We start from the raw sequence: 13,785 nt of genomic DNA on the forward strand, positions 1-13,785 counted from the left end.
CTACAAACACCCTAGATAATATACATGTTTCGATGCTGTTCTCTCGAAACATCCCACCCTCGCCTTCTCCCACAGAGTCCAAAAGTCTGTTCTGTACATCTATGTCTCTTTTTCTGTTTTGCATATAGGGTTATCATTACCATCTTTCTAAATTCCATATATATGTGTTAGTATACTGTATTGGTCTTTATCTTTCTGGCTTACTTCACTCTGTATAATGGGCTCCAGTTTCATCCATCTCATTAGAGCTGATTCAAATGAATTCTTTTTAACAGCTGAGTAATATTCCATGGTGTATATGTACTGGATGCATGAGACAAGTGCTCGGGCCTGGTGCACTGGGAAGACCCAGGGGGATCAGGTGGAGAGGGAGGTGGGAGGGGGGGTCAGGATGGGGAACACATGTAAATCCATGGCTGATTCATGTCAATGTATGACAAAACCCACTACAATATTGTAAAGTAATTAGCCTCCAACTAATAAAAATAAATGAAAAAAAAATAAATAAAATAAAACCAAAAAAATAAATAAATAAAAATAAATGGAAAAAAAAAGTCTACAAACAATAAATGCTGGAGAGGGTACACTGTTGGTGGGAATGAAAACTAGAACAACCCATATGGAGAACAGTGTGGAAATTCCTTAAAAAACTGGAAACAGAACTGCCATATGACCCAGCAATCCCACTGCTGGGCATACACAGAGGAAACCAGAGTTGAAAGAGACACATGTACCCCAGTGTTCATCACAGCACTGTTTACAATAGCTATGACATTCAAGCAACCTAAATGTCCATCAGCAGATGAATGGATAAGAAAACTGTGGTACATATGCACAATGGAATATTACTCAGCTATTAAAAAGAATGCATTTGAATCAGTGCTAATGAGGTGGATGAAACTGGAGCCTATTATACAGAGTGAAGTAAGTCAGAAAGAAAAACACCAATACAGTATATTAATGCATATATATGGAATTTAGAAAGATGGTAATGATGACCTTATATGTGAGAGAGCAAAAGAGACACAGATGTAAAGAATGGACTTTTGGACTCTGTGGGAGAAGGCGAGGGTGGGATGATTTGAGAGAATAGCATTGAAATATGTATATCACCATATGTGAAAGAGATCGCCAGTCCAGGTTTGCTGCATGAGACAGGACGCTCAGGGCCAGTGCACTGGGATGACCCTGAGGGATGGGGTGGGGAGGGAGGTGGGGGTGTTCAGGATGGAGGACACATGTACACCCATGGCTGATTCTTGCCAAAGTATGGCAAAAACCACTACAATATTGTAAGGTAATTAACATCCAATGAAAATAAATAAATAAATTTTTTAATAAAGAGTTTTATTCAATTGTTAGTTCTGAAAATACTTGTTGGGCACATATAACTTACAAAGGACTTGACTTATTACCATGGACAGAGATTTAATGAGAAAAAAGTATGAAATCAGATATAACAGATAGTCCACAAATGCAGTTTCATTGTCAAGTTGTCATTCTCTACTAGTCCATTTGATTTTTACCTTGGAGGCTCAAGTCTCTGTCACTTGGCAGGATTCCAGAATCATTTTGGGTCCATGTACCTCAATATCTCCCATTTGAGGGATCAAGCTACTAGGATCTTCATACAAAACCAAGATTGTGAGTTAGATATCAAAGAAGGAGTTTTCACTTATCTAATTTAAAAAGATTTCTAGGTCTCCAGCAGTGGACCCTTTGTCCATATCCACTTCACATTCTTTAGCTCCTTGCCTTTTCCAACAGACTTTGTCAAATATATTGAAATAAACATACAGTTATTTTCTTGTTTAGTCTCTGTAGTTGGTGAATTATGCTGGTTCTTTTTTTTTAACTATTTCATTATAAGTTTTTTTTTTTTCCTATTTATTTTTATTAGTTGGAGGCTAATTACTTTACAACATTGCAGTGGTTTTTGTCATACATTGAAATGAATTAGCCATGGATTTACATGTATTCCCCATCCCGGTCCCCCCTCCCACCTCCCTCTCCACCCCATCCCTCTGGGTCTTCCCAGTGCACCAGGCCCAAGCACCTGTCTCATGCATCCAACCTGGGCTGGTGATCTGTTTCACCGTAGATATACATGTTTCGATGCTGTTCTCTTGAAACATCCCAATTTATTTTTAATTGGAGTATAATTGCTTTAGAATGCTGTGTTGGTTTCTGTGTACGATGTGATTCAGCCGTATGTATACTCATATCCCCTCCCTGCTGAACGTCCCTCCTACTCCCTCACCACCCTGTCTCTCTGGCTGTCACAGCACCGGATTGAGCTCCTTGTGTTATACTGCAACTTCCCGTTAGCTATCTATTTCATATGGTCATTTATATGCTCCAGTGCTACTCTCCATTTGCCCCACCCTCTCCTTTGCCCGCTGGGTCCACAAGTCTGTTCTCTCAGTCTGTGTCTCTATTCCTGCCCTGCAAATATGTTCATCAGTACCGTTTCTCCTGGATTCCGTATATGTCATTAATAGACGATATTTGTTTTTCTTTTTGACTTACTTCACTCTTATGGGACTCCCTGTGGCAAAGACAGTAAAGGGTCTGCCCACAATGCGGGAGACCCGGGTTCAATCCCTGGGTCGGGAAGATTCCCTGGAGAAGGAAATGGCAACCCACCCCGGTACTCTTGCCTAGAAAATTCCATGGATGGAGGAGCCTGGTGGGCTACAGTCCATGGGGTCACAAAGAGTCGGACACGACTGATTGACTTCACTTCTTTCTTTCACTCTGTATAAGCTCTAGGTTCATCCACCTCGTGAGAACTGACTCAGATTCATCCCTTCTATGGCTAAGTAATATTCCATTGCATATAAGTACCACAGTTTCTTTATCCATTCATCTGTCTCTTCCATGTCCTGGATGCTGTAAATCATGTTGCAATGAACATTGGGGTACATGTGTCTTTTTCAATTACGCTTTTCTCAAGGTGTATCTCCAATAGTGGGATTGTTGGGTCACTGCAGGTATGAAATTAAAAGACATTTGCTCCTTGGAAGAAAAGTTATTATCAACCTAGACAGATATTAAATAGCAGAGACATTACTTTGCCAACAAAAGTCCACATAGTTAAAGCTATGGTTTTTACAGTGGTCATGTATGGATGTGAGAAATGGACCATAAAGGGAACACATATAAATCCATGGCTGATTCATGTCAATGTATGGCAAAAACCACTACAATATTGTAAAGTAATTAGCTTCCAACTAATAAAAATAAATGAAAAAAAAAACAAAACTGAGCACCTATGAATTGATGCTTTTGGACTGTAGTGTTGGAGAAGACTCTTGAGAGTCCCTTGGACTGCTAGGAGATTCAACCAGTCAATCCTAAAGGAAATCAGTCCTGAATATACATTGGAAGGACTGATGCTGAAGCTGAAGCTCTAATACTTTGACCACCTGATTCAAAGAACTGACTCATTGGAAAAGACCCTGATGCTGGAAAAGACTGAAGGCAGGAGGACAAGGGGACAAAAGAGGATGAGATGGATGGATGGCATCACTGACTTGATGGACATGAGTTTGAGCAGGCTCTGGGAGTTGGTGATGGACAGGGAAGCCTGGCATGCTGCAGTCCATGGGGTCACAGAGTCAGACACGACTGAGCGACTGAACTGGCTGATGGTAGTTTTACTTCTAGTTTTTTTAAGGAATCTCCATACTGGTCTCCATAGTGGCTATACTGATTTACACTCCCACCAACAGTGCAAGAGGGTTCCCTTTTCTCCACAATAGCCATTCTGACCAGTGTTAAAATGGATACATTTTAAAGTGTTAAACAAACCTTCCACTAGAATAAGCCTGCTTGTTCAGGGTATGATGACCTTTTAAAAACACCATAGTGGGAATTGACATATGTACATTATTGATACATGTATAAAGTGGAGATTGACATGTATACTACTGATACTACGTATAAAGCAGAGATTGACATGTACACTACTGATACTATGCATAAAGCGGAGATTGACATGTACACTACTGATACTCTGTATGAAGCAGAGATTGACAAGTACACTACTGATACTATGTATAAAGTGGAGATTGACATGTTCACTACTGATACTGTGTATAAAGTGGAGATTGACATGCACACTACTGATACTATGTATGAAGCAGAGAGCTGTTGAGAACAGATTCTATAGCTCAGGGAACCCTACCCTCTGCACTGTGGTAACCTGATGGGAAGGAAATCCAAAGGAGAGGGGATTATATGTATATGTAACATTGATTCACTTTGCTGTACAGTTTAACTAACACAACAATGTGAAACAACTGTACTCTAATAAAAATAAAAAATAAAGTATTATTTTAATTGATTTTTAAATACTTTAGCAAGAAGTTTTGCATCTATGTTAAGGAAAGCTATTGGTCTCCAGATCGCTTTTCTTCTTTCATGTGCTTTTGGTATCAGAATAATGCTACTCACATAGAGTGTTAGGACGCCTTCTCTCCTCTTCTATTCCTGAAGAAGTTTGTGTAAAATGGGAAATTTAGTCTTCCTTAAATATTTGGTGAAAGTTTCCAGTGAAAGTACCTGCAATTTTCTTTGTAGGAAGATGTATAACTATGCATACCCATTTATTTTATGTAATAGGCAAAGGACTATTCAGCTTTTCTATTTCTTCATGAAAAGAGAATAATAAACTTTTTAATATAAATTTCAATTTTATAATACACTATTATTGGTGATAATCACAATGTTGTACATTAGATCTCCAGAACTTATTTTTCTATAGTTGCATGTTTGTGCCCTTGAACATCTTTTTCACAAACCTGGTTACAACATGAACATGAAACTCTCTATTTTTATGAGTTTGGCTCTTTGAAATGTTACATACATGTGACATCATATAGTATCTTATTTTTATACCTGGTGACTTCGCATAATGTCCTCCAGGTCCATTCGTGTTGTCACAAATATCAGGATTTTCTTTTTTCTTAGCTGACTAATAATCCTTTGTACATATAGACCATTTTTAAAAATCCATTTATCCATTAACACCCACTTAGTTTGTTTCCATATCTTGGCTATTTTGATAATGCTACAGTCAAAATGGGAGTGCATTTAACTCCTCAATATAGAGTTTTAATTTTCTCCAGATGTATACACAGATGTGGGGTTACTGAATCATATGATAGTCCTATCTTAAATTTTGTTGAGGAATCTCCACACTGTTTTTCATAGTGGCTGCACCAATTGCATTCCCACCACCAATGTAAAGGGTTCCCTTTTTCCATATCCTCAACAATATTTATCATTTTTTGTCCCCTTGATGATCATTGCTGTAAATGATGTGTGGTGATATCTAATAGCGGTTTTTAAATTTACATTTCCCTGGTAATTAGTGTTGTTGAGCATCTTTTCATATATCTATTGTCAGTCTTGATGACTTCTGTAAAAAAATGTTTTGCTCCTCTGCCATTTTTAAGCTGGATTTTTTTTTTTTTTTTTTAGTTTTTGAATTCTTTTTTTTTCTTTTTAATTTTTATTAGTTGGAGGCTAATTACTTTACATCATTACAGTAGTTTTTGTTATACATTGATATGAATTAGCCATGGATTTACATGTATTCCCCATCCCAGTCCCCCCTCCCACCTCCCTCTCCACCCGATCCCTCTGGGTCTTCCCAGTACACCAGGCCCGAGCACTTGTCTCATGTACCCAACCTGAGCTGGTTATCCGTTTCACCCTAGATAATACACATGTTTCAATGCTGTTCTCCTGAAACATCCCACCCTTGCCTTCTCCCAGAGTCCACAAGTCTGTTCCATACATCTGAGTCTCTTTTTCTGTTTTGCATGTAGGGTTATCGTTACCATCTTTCTAAAGTCCATATATATGTGTTAGTATACTGTAATGGTCTTTATCTTTCTGGCTTACTTCGCTCTGTATAATGGGCTCCAGTTTCATCCATCTCATTAGAACTGATTCAAATGAATTCTTTTTAATGGCTGAGTAATATTCCATGGTGTATATGTACCACAGCTTCCTCATCCATTCGTCTGCTGATGGGCATCTGGGTTGCTTCCATGTCCTGGCTATTATAAACAGTGCTGCGATGAACATTGGGGTGCATGTGGCTCTTTCAGATCTGGTTTCCTTGGTGTGTATGCCCAGAAGTGGGATTGCTGGGTCATATGGCAGTTCTATTTCCATAAGCTGGATTTTTTGTTTGTTTGTTTGTTTTGTTACAGAGATGTATGAGTTTTTGTATATTTTGGGCAGTAACTTCTAGTCCGGTGTATGGGGTGCAAATATTTTTTCCCATTTAATTTTGCTGCCTTTTCATTTTGTTGATTGTTTCAGATCAATTTCATTTGGGATGTGGATGCAAAAATCCTCAGTAAAATACTAATAAACTAAATATGCATGCATGTGTGCTAAATCATTTCAATTGTGTCCCACTCTTTACAACCCTGTGGATGTAGCCCACCAGGCTTCTCTGTCCATGGGATTCTCCAGGCAAGAATACTGGAGTGAGTTGCTGTGCCCTCCCCCAAGGGATCTTACTGATCCAGGGATCAAACCTTCATCTCTTACATCTCCTGCATTGGCAGGCAGGTTCTTCATCACTAGCATCACCTGGGAAACTCCAACAAACTAAATATACCAACATATAAAATGATTATAAACACAACCAAGTATTATTAACCCCATAAATACAGAATCAATCTAATACATATGATTAAATAATAAAATATAGTATATTAAAGATAGAAAGTTAAAAATCACAAAATTATGTCATTAGAGAAAAAGCATTGGTCAACAAGTTGAACTCTTTCATAGTAAAAAAGCTTAATAAACACATCATAGAATGGGACTTCACCCTGATAAAGAAAATACATGTTATTTCATTTTGTTGATTATTTTCTTTGCTATGTAGAAGCTTTTGAGTTTGATATAGTCCCAGTTTTCTATTCTGATTTTGTTGCCTGTGATTTTGGTCATATCTATGAAATCATTACTAAGACCAATGTCAAAAAAGTTTTCCCCTGATTTCTTTGAAGTGTTTTTCAGACCCAATTCTGTGTTCAACTCTCTCTTACAAATGGAATATTATTTGGTCTTAAAATAGAAGCCAATCCTGCCATTTGGGACAACATGGATAAGCATACAGATATTAAGATAAGTGAAATAAGCCAGTTGCAGAAGGACAAATACTGAATGATTATGACATTTTTAAATTATTCAAACTTATAGAAGCAGAGTAGAATGGATGGTATTTGTCAGGGCCTGGGGGGTGGGGAGTGGGAAATAGTTTCTCAGTAGTATAAGTTTCTAGATAAATAACTTTGTAGAAAATAATACCATATTATGCATAAAAAATGTGTCGAAGGAATGGATCTCATGTTAAATGTTGACTTAAAAAACTACAAAAGAGCAAAAGGGAATTTTTGGATGTGATCAGTATGGTTAGTACCTTAATATAATGGTGATATTTTAAATGTATATATATCAACAAACTCAAAGTGTATATCCTAAATGTGTGTGATAGTTCTATATCTATTATACTTCAATTAACCTATAAAAGAGCAGATATGAAAAACGTACAGGAATTGTCATCCTAAATGATGAAAGGTCAATTTATTCAAAATGAATTCAGGTACAATATAATGTCAACTATCACCACATATATTCAACAATTTATTGAAGGTTTTAGTGAGAATAATTAGGTAAGAAAAAGAAATTAAAGATATACATCCACTTTGGAAAAGAAGAAACAAAGCTATTTTTATTTGCAAATAGCATAACTTTATATGTAAAAAATACCAAACATCCACTAAATACCTATTAGAAGTAATAAATTAGTTTACCAAATTTTCATGTTAAAAAATAAATTGCAAAAACCACTACAATATTGTAAAGTGATTAGCCTCCAACTAATAAAAATAAATGGAAAAAATAATTAAAAAATAATAAATTGCAAATTCAGTTTTATATCTCTGGTGATGATGATGGTGAGTGCTCAGTTGCATCTGACTCTTTGGGATCCCACAGATTGTAGCTCATGAGGCTCCTCTGTCCATGGGATTATCCTGGCAAGAGTAATGGAATGGGTTGCCATTTCCTCCTCCAGGGAATCTTCCCGACCCAGATATTGAACCGGTGTCTCCTGTGTCTCCTGCATTGCAGGCAGGTTTTTTTTTTAAACCACTGGACCACCTTGGGAGGCCCCTTATTTGCCTAGACTACCAATAGAAAACACAAAATTAAATCTATAAAAACCAAATCAATTTATGATAGTATTACAGAGAATAAAATACATAGAAAAAAATAATAGAAGGAGTGCAAGATCTGTCCATTTTTAACCACGAAAATAAAGTGGATCTTAATGCAGGAAAAGATATCTCATATTTTTTTATCGAGACAAACATTTGCAATAATGCAATATTACTCAAATCAATCTACAGATTGGATGCCTTATCTATCCACATCTCAGCTGGCTTTTTTTCCTTTTGGCAGAAATTGGCAAGCTGTCATTAGCATTCATATGAAAACCCAAGAACCCAGACTGCCAAAACAATACTGAAAAAGAAGAATAAGTTTACAGAACTTTCATTTTTTTTCCGTTTCAAAGGTTATTGCAAAGCTATAACATTGTGTGGTTGAGGCGTAAAAATAGAGATAAAGGAATACAATTGAGAACACAGAAATAAACTCTAAAGTTATGGCCCACTGATTTTCAACAAGAGGAACAAGAAGTCTTTAAGAAATGATGCTTGATCAAAACCACACACTACTGTATGTAAAACAGATGACTAATAAGAAACTGCTGCACAGCACAGGGAACTCTACTCAATACTCTGTAATGGCCTATATGGGAAAAGAATCTAAAAAATGGTGCATATGTATATGTATAACTGACTCACATTGCTATACAGCAGAAAATAGCTCAACATTGTAAATAGACTATACTTCAATAAAAATTGAAGAGAACAGCATTGAAACATGTATATTATCTAGGGTGAAACAGATCACCAGCCCAGGTTGGGTGCATGAGACAAGTGCTCGGGCCTGGTGCACTGGGAAGACCCAGAGGGATCGGGTGGAGAGGGAGGTGGGAGGGGGGACCAGGATAGGGAATACATGTAAATCCATGGCTAATTCATTTCAATGTATGACAAAAACTACTGCAATGATGTAAAGTAATTAGCCTCCAACTAATAAAAATAAATGGAAAAAAAAAAGAAAAACTATAATGAAGTGTCATCCCACACTTGTCCAAATGGTAATTATCAAACTATCTATAAATAATAAATGCTGAAGAGGATGCGCAGAAAAGGGAACCCTCCTACGCTGTTGGTAGGAATGTAAATTCATGCAGCCACTATGGAGACCAGTATGGAGGTTCCTTCAAAAACTGAAAATAGAGTTACCATATATGGTCCAGCAATCTCACTCCTGGGCATACATCCAGAAAAGATAAAAATTCTAATTCAAAGATATGTGCCCAGTGTTCATAACAGCTCTACTTACAAAGTTGTTGTCTTTGTTTAGTCACAAAGTTGTGTCTGACTCTTTTGCAACTCTATAGACTCTGGCCCACCAGGCTCCTCTGTCTATGGGATTTCACAGGCAAGAACACTGGAGTGGGTTACCATTTCCCTCTCCAGAGGGGATCTTCCCAACCCAAGGACTGAAGCTGTGTCTCCTGCATTGGCAGGTGGATTCTTTACCACTGAGTCATGAGGGCATTTGTAATAACAAGTAACATTTATGGAAGCAAACTAAGTGTTCATTGACAGAAGAATGGATGAAGAAGATGTGATATTAATACATATAAACAATGGAATATTGCTGATCCATAAAAAGAATGCAATGATTCCATTTGCAGGAACACAGATGGACCTGGAGATTATCATACTAAGTGAGGTAAATAAGGCAGAGAAAGACAAATATTGTATGATATTACTTAAATGCTGAATCAAAACTGATACTAATAAACTGGTTTTCAAAACAAAAAGAGATTCAGAGACATAAAGAACAAACTTACAGTTATCAAAGGGGAGGGAGGGTGGAGAGAGGAATAAACTAGGAGGTTGGGACTAACATGTACACACTACTGTATATAAAATAGATAACCAACAAGCATAGCACAGGCACAACGAACTGTATTCAATATCCTGTAATAACATATAAGGGTTACTATATAGTTTCTAGTTCCTTGTTACAATGATCTGTGTTTCTATTGATACTCTTTCTTAATTTCTTTAGCATCTTTATTACTTTCTTTCAGAACTTGGATTATAGTAGACTGGTGAGGTCTGTTTCGTTATTTGTTCTTTCGGAAGTTTCCTCTGAATTTTCATTCTACTTAACTTTCTCTTTCTCTGAATTTAGGAGAAGCCGTTATCTATTGTGCTGTTGAAGGGGTGTTTTAGGTGGCAGCATCCCTGGGAAGACTGTGTGAAGGAGAGGTTTATAATGGATGCTAGCCTGTCTTCCCTCAGGGTGTTGAATTTGTTTGGGGGTGACCTAAAGCCTGTCCCAAGTGAGGCAGGAATTCCGTCTGCTCCATGCCTGTCAACATGCTCTCATGGACAAGTCTGACATGTCCCCAGTTTTTGGAGTAGAAGCCCTGAAAGTCAAGTTGAATCCAGTTCCTTTCCCCATGAGTACATGCCTGCCCAGAAGAGGGGGGCACTGACGCGACTGAGGCCCATGTGCTCACAGGGAAGGCACTTTCTGTGCTGGCATCCACAGCTCTGCTCAGATGCAGCCCAAGGCTGCATCCTTTTCCCTGACGTGTCCATCTCAGAGCTTAGTGGAAGACTGTGATGTGGCGTGCGCAGGCTGACGCGTTTGCTAGGCTGGGCTTGGAGTCATGGCACTGTGGTGGCTGCACTGCTTTCTGTTGTATGGGCTGCCTCCCTGGGTGTTTTCCCCTGGGATCTCTCTGCCCCAGATCCAGAACTAAACCATGCTGTGGAGTAATTGGGGCTGGGGCCTTGGCCCCACTCAGCCTGGGGAGTGTGGTGAGGAGGCAGCAGCCAGGGCGAAGCTCTCTGTCCATCTTCACTGTTGGAGCCAAAATGTGTGCTCCCTTGTGTGTAGCATCAAGACACCTCCAGCCCATCTCTTTGTCCCAGTCATTCTCCCAGCAACCAAGGGGGCTTGTTCCATCCACCCAGGGCCCCTGGACTGGGATTTCCAGGCTGTGACTCAGCCAGCTAGATCCCCAGAGTGAGGGCCTGCCCCTGAAAAACTTCTCTGACTTTAAGACTCCTTTCCTGGGCTGGGATCCTGACCCTACGCCTTTCCTCTGTCCTCCTCTGTTATGTGGAAATCTGTCTTGTATCTTTGGTTGTATAGGAGTTCTTCTGACAAGTTCCAGTTAATATTTTGTAAGAATTGTCCCACATGTTGATGTATTTTTCACATGTTTATAAGGACAGCTGAGCTCCACCTCCTCCTACTATTCCACTTTGATCACTCCCTTCTATATAACAACTTTTATTTATTAAAAAAATTTTTTTTGCATTTAAAAAAATTTTTCAATAACTTCATTTTATTAGAAAGAAATATTATTATTGATCCAATAACTTCTCTTTTGATGGACATTTAATCTCTTAGACTTCTGAGTTTTTATTATCATTTTTAAATTTATTTATTTTTAACTGGAGGATAATTGCTTTACAAAATTGTGTTGGTTCCTTCCATACATTAACATGAATCAGCCATAGGCATACGTATGTCCCCTCCCTTTGGAGCCTCTCCCCCACCTCCAGCCCCATCCCATCTCACTAGGTTGTCACGGAGCACCAGTTTGAGCTCCCTGCATCATAGAGCAAGTTACCACGGGCTGTCTATTTTGCATATGGTAATGTATATGTTGCTGTTTAGTCACCAAGTTGTGGCTGACTCTTTGTGACCCCATGGACTGCAGCACACCAAGCCTCCCTGTCCCTCACCATCTCCCAGAGTTTGCCCAAGTTCATGTCCATTGGGTTGGTGATGCCATCCAACTATCTCATCCTCTGTCACCCTCTTCTCCTTTAAAAGTTGTTATATACATTACCGTTAGGGGAAAGAAGGAGAGAATGGTAATGTACATGCTGCTGCTGCTGCTGCTGCTAAGTCGCTTCAGTCGTGTCCGACTCTGTGTGACCCCACAGACGGCAGCCCACCAGGCTCTCCCCTCCCTGGGATTCTCCAGGCAAGAACACTGGAGTGGGTTGCCATTTCTTTCTCCAATGCATGAAAGTGAAAAGTGAAAGGGAAGTCACTCAGTCATGTCCAGCTCTTAGAGACCCCATGGACTGCAGCCTACCAGGCTCCTCCGTCCATGGGATTTTCCAGCCACGAGTACTGGAGTGGGGTGCCATTGCCTTCTCCGGTAACGTACATAACAACTTTAAATGACAGAGGTAAAATAACAGAAAAGAGATTACTAGATGACAAAGGGAGGAAAGGGAATGACGGGAGCAAGGGGAGGTGGCATATTTCTAATAGTACGAAATTCAGGATTCCTGTGGAGAGGGAATTCTTTAGTATCTTGACTCTGGTGATGGGCACAGGAAGATATACAGATGACAAAACTATGGTACTAAGTACAAGAACACACAAATATAAGTATAGGAGAAACTGGGAAAACCTGAATAAGATCAGGAGGCAGTGTACCTGTCAATATGTTAGCTGTGATTATCATATTATCATTTTATAAATATTATTATTGGGGGAAACTGAGTGAAGTGCACATGCATTATATTTTTCTTGTTCCTGCAATGAATCTTCAATAATATCAATAAACATTTCAATTAGAAGTATAAACGGGGAACTTCCCTAGTGGTACAGTGGATAGGAAGCTGTCTGCCAATACAGGGGGCATGGATTCAATCCCTGGGCCTAGAAGTTTCTACATGCTGTGGAGCAAGCCCAAGCACCACAACGACTGAACTCCTGCGCTGTGACTGCTGAAGCCCTAGAGACTGTGCTCCTAGGGAAGCACCACAGTGAAAAGCCCACACATCTTCTGAAGAGTAGCATCTGCTCGCCACAGCTTAGAGAGAGCCCAAGGGCAGCAATGAAGACCCAGCACAGCCAAAAATAAATAAATGAATAAAAACTTTTTAAAACATAGAGGATTGGAAAGTTGTAGCTTGTAAACTGTAACTTTACGAAACTTGGAATTGTTATATTAAAGTGAGTAAATACATACTCATGTAGGTATAGTGGAGCATTACTAGAGATAACGAGGCCGGGCACATTTTGATAAAATAATCAGTTCATCAGGGTTCTGACCCGTAGCACACAAAAGACCCTTAATATATTCTGTAAGTGAAAACCTCAGAAGATAAACCCTTAGGTGATCTTACCACTGCCTTTCTTCAGTATCTTTATTTGAAGGATTTAAAAATCATTGTGCATTCCTAGTGATTGAAACTGAAGCACAATAGCAGTGGCTCAAAGTTAGTAATTGTATCACAACTCACTTTGCTTTAATTAGAAACAAGGGATTATATTTTGTTAATTATTATAGCCTAAAGTCAGTATAAACAAGAAATCACTCACTTTCTGTACTTTCCACTGAAAATCCATAGTGCAGTTCCCTTCTGTATCTCTCAAATTCTATTTTCCAAAAATGACTGAAGATTGTGTAGCAGGTTTATTTTAGATTATCTAAAAACCATGTTCATGTCAAAGTCCAGTGTTGATTTTACGAAATCACTGAGGACAAGCGCATTAAGTGAGTAAACCTTTAAACAGATTTAGTGTTCATCAGATAGAGGAATCTTTGGTAAATAATTTTCT

The 13,785-nt window shown here is 38.7% G+C and overlaps 1 long non-coding RNA gene across 1 annotated transcript in view; it reads right to left on the minus strand.

Moving 5' to 3' along the window:
• Window positions 1-13,782, minus strand: part of LOC110145298 (uncharacterized) — a 33,722-nt gene extending 19,940 nt beyond the window's left edge. The window contains exon 1 of the long non-coding RNA XR_011484382.1: window positions 13,546-13,782. This is a non-coding gene — a long non-coding RNA (uncharacterized lncRNA). The remainder of the gene's footprint in view (window positions 1-13,545) is intronic.
• Between the last annotated feature and the right edge of the window lie 3 nt (window positions 13,783-13,785).

Source organism: Odocoileus virginianus, chromosome 28 (genome assembly GCF_023699985.2).
Source record: "Odocoileus virginianus isolate 20LAN1187 ecotype Illinois chromosome 28, Ovbor_1.2, whole genome shotgun sequence".
NCBI classification, from domain to species: Eukaryota; Metazoa; Chordata; class Mammalia; order Artiodactyla; family Cervidae; genus Odocoileus; species Odocoileus virginianus.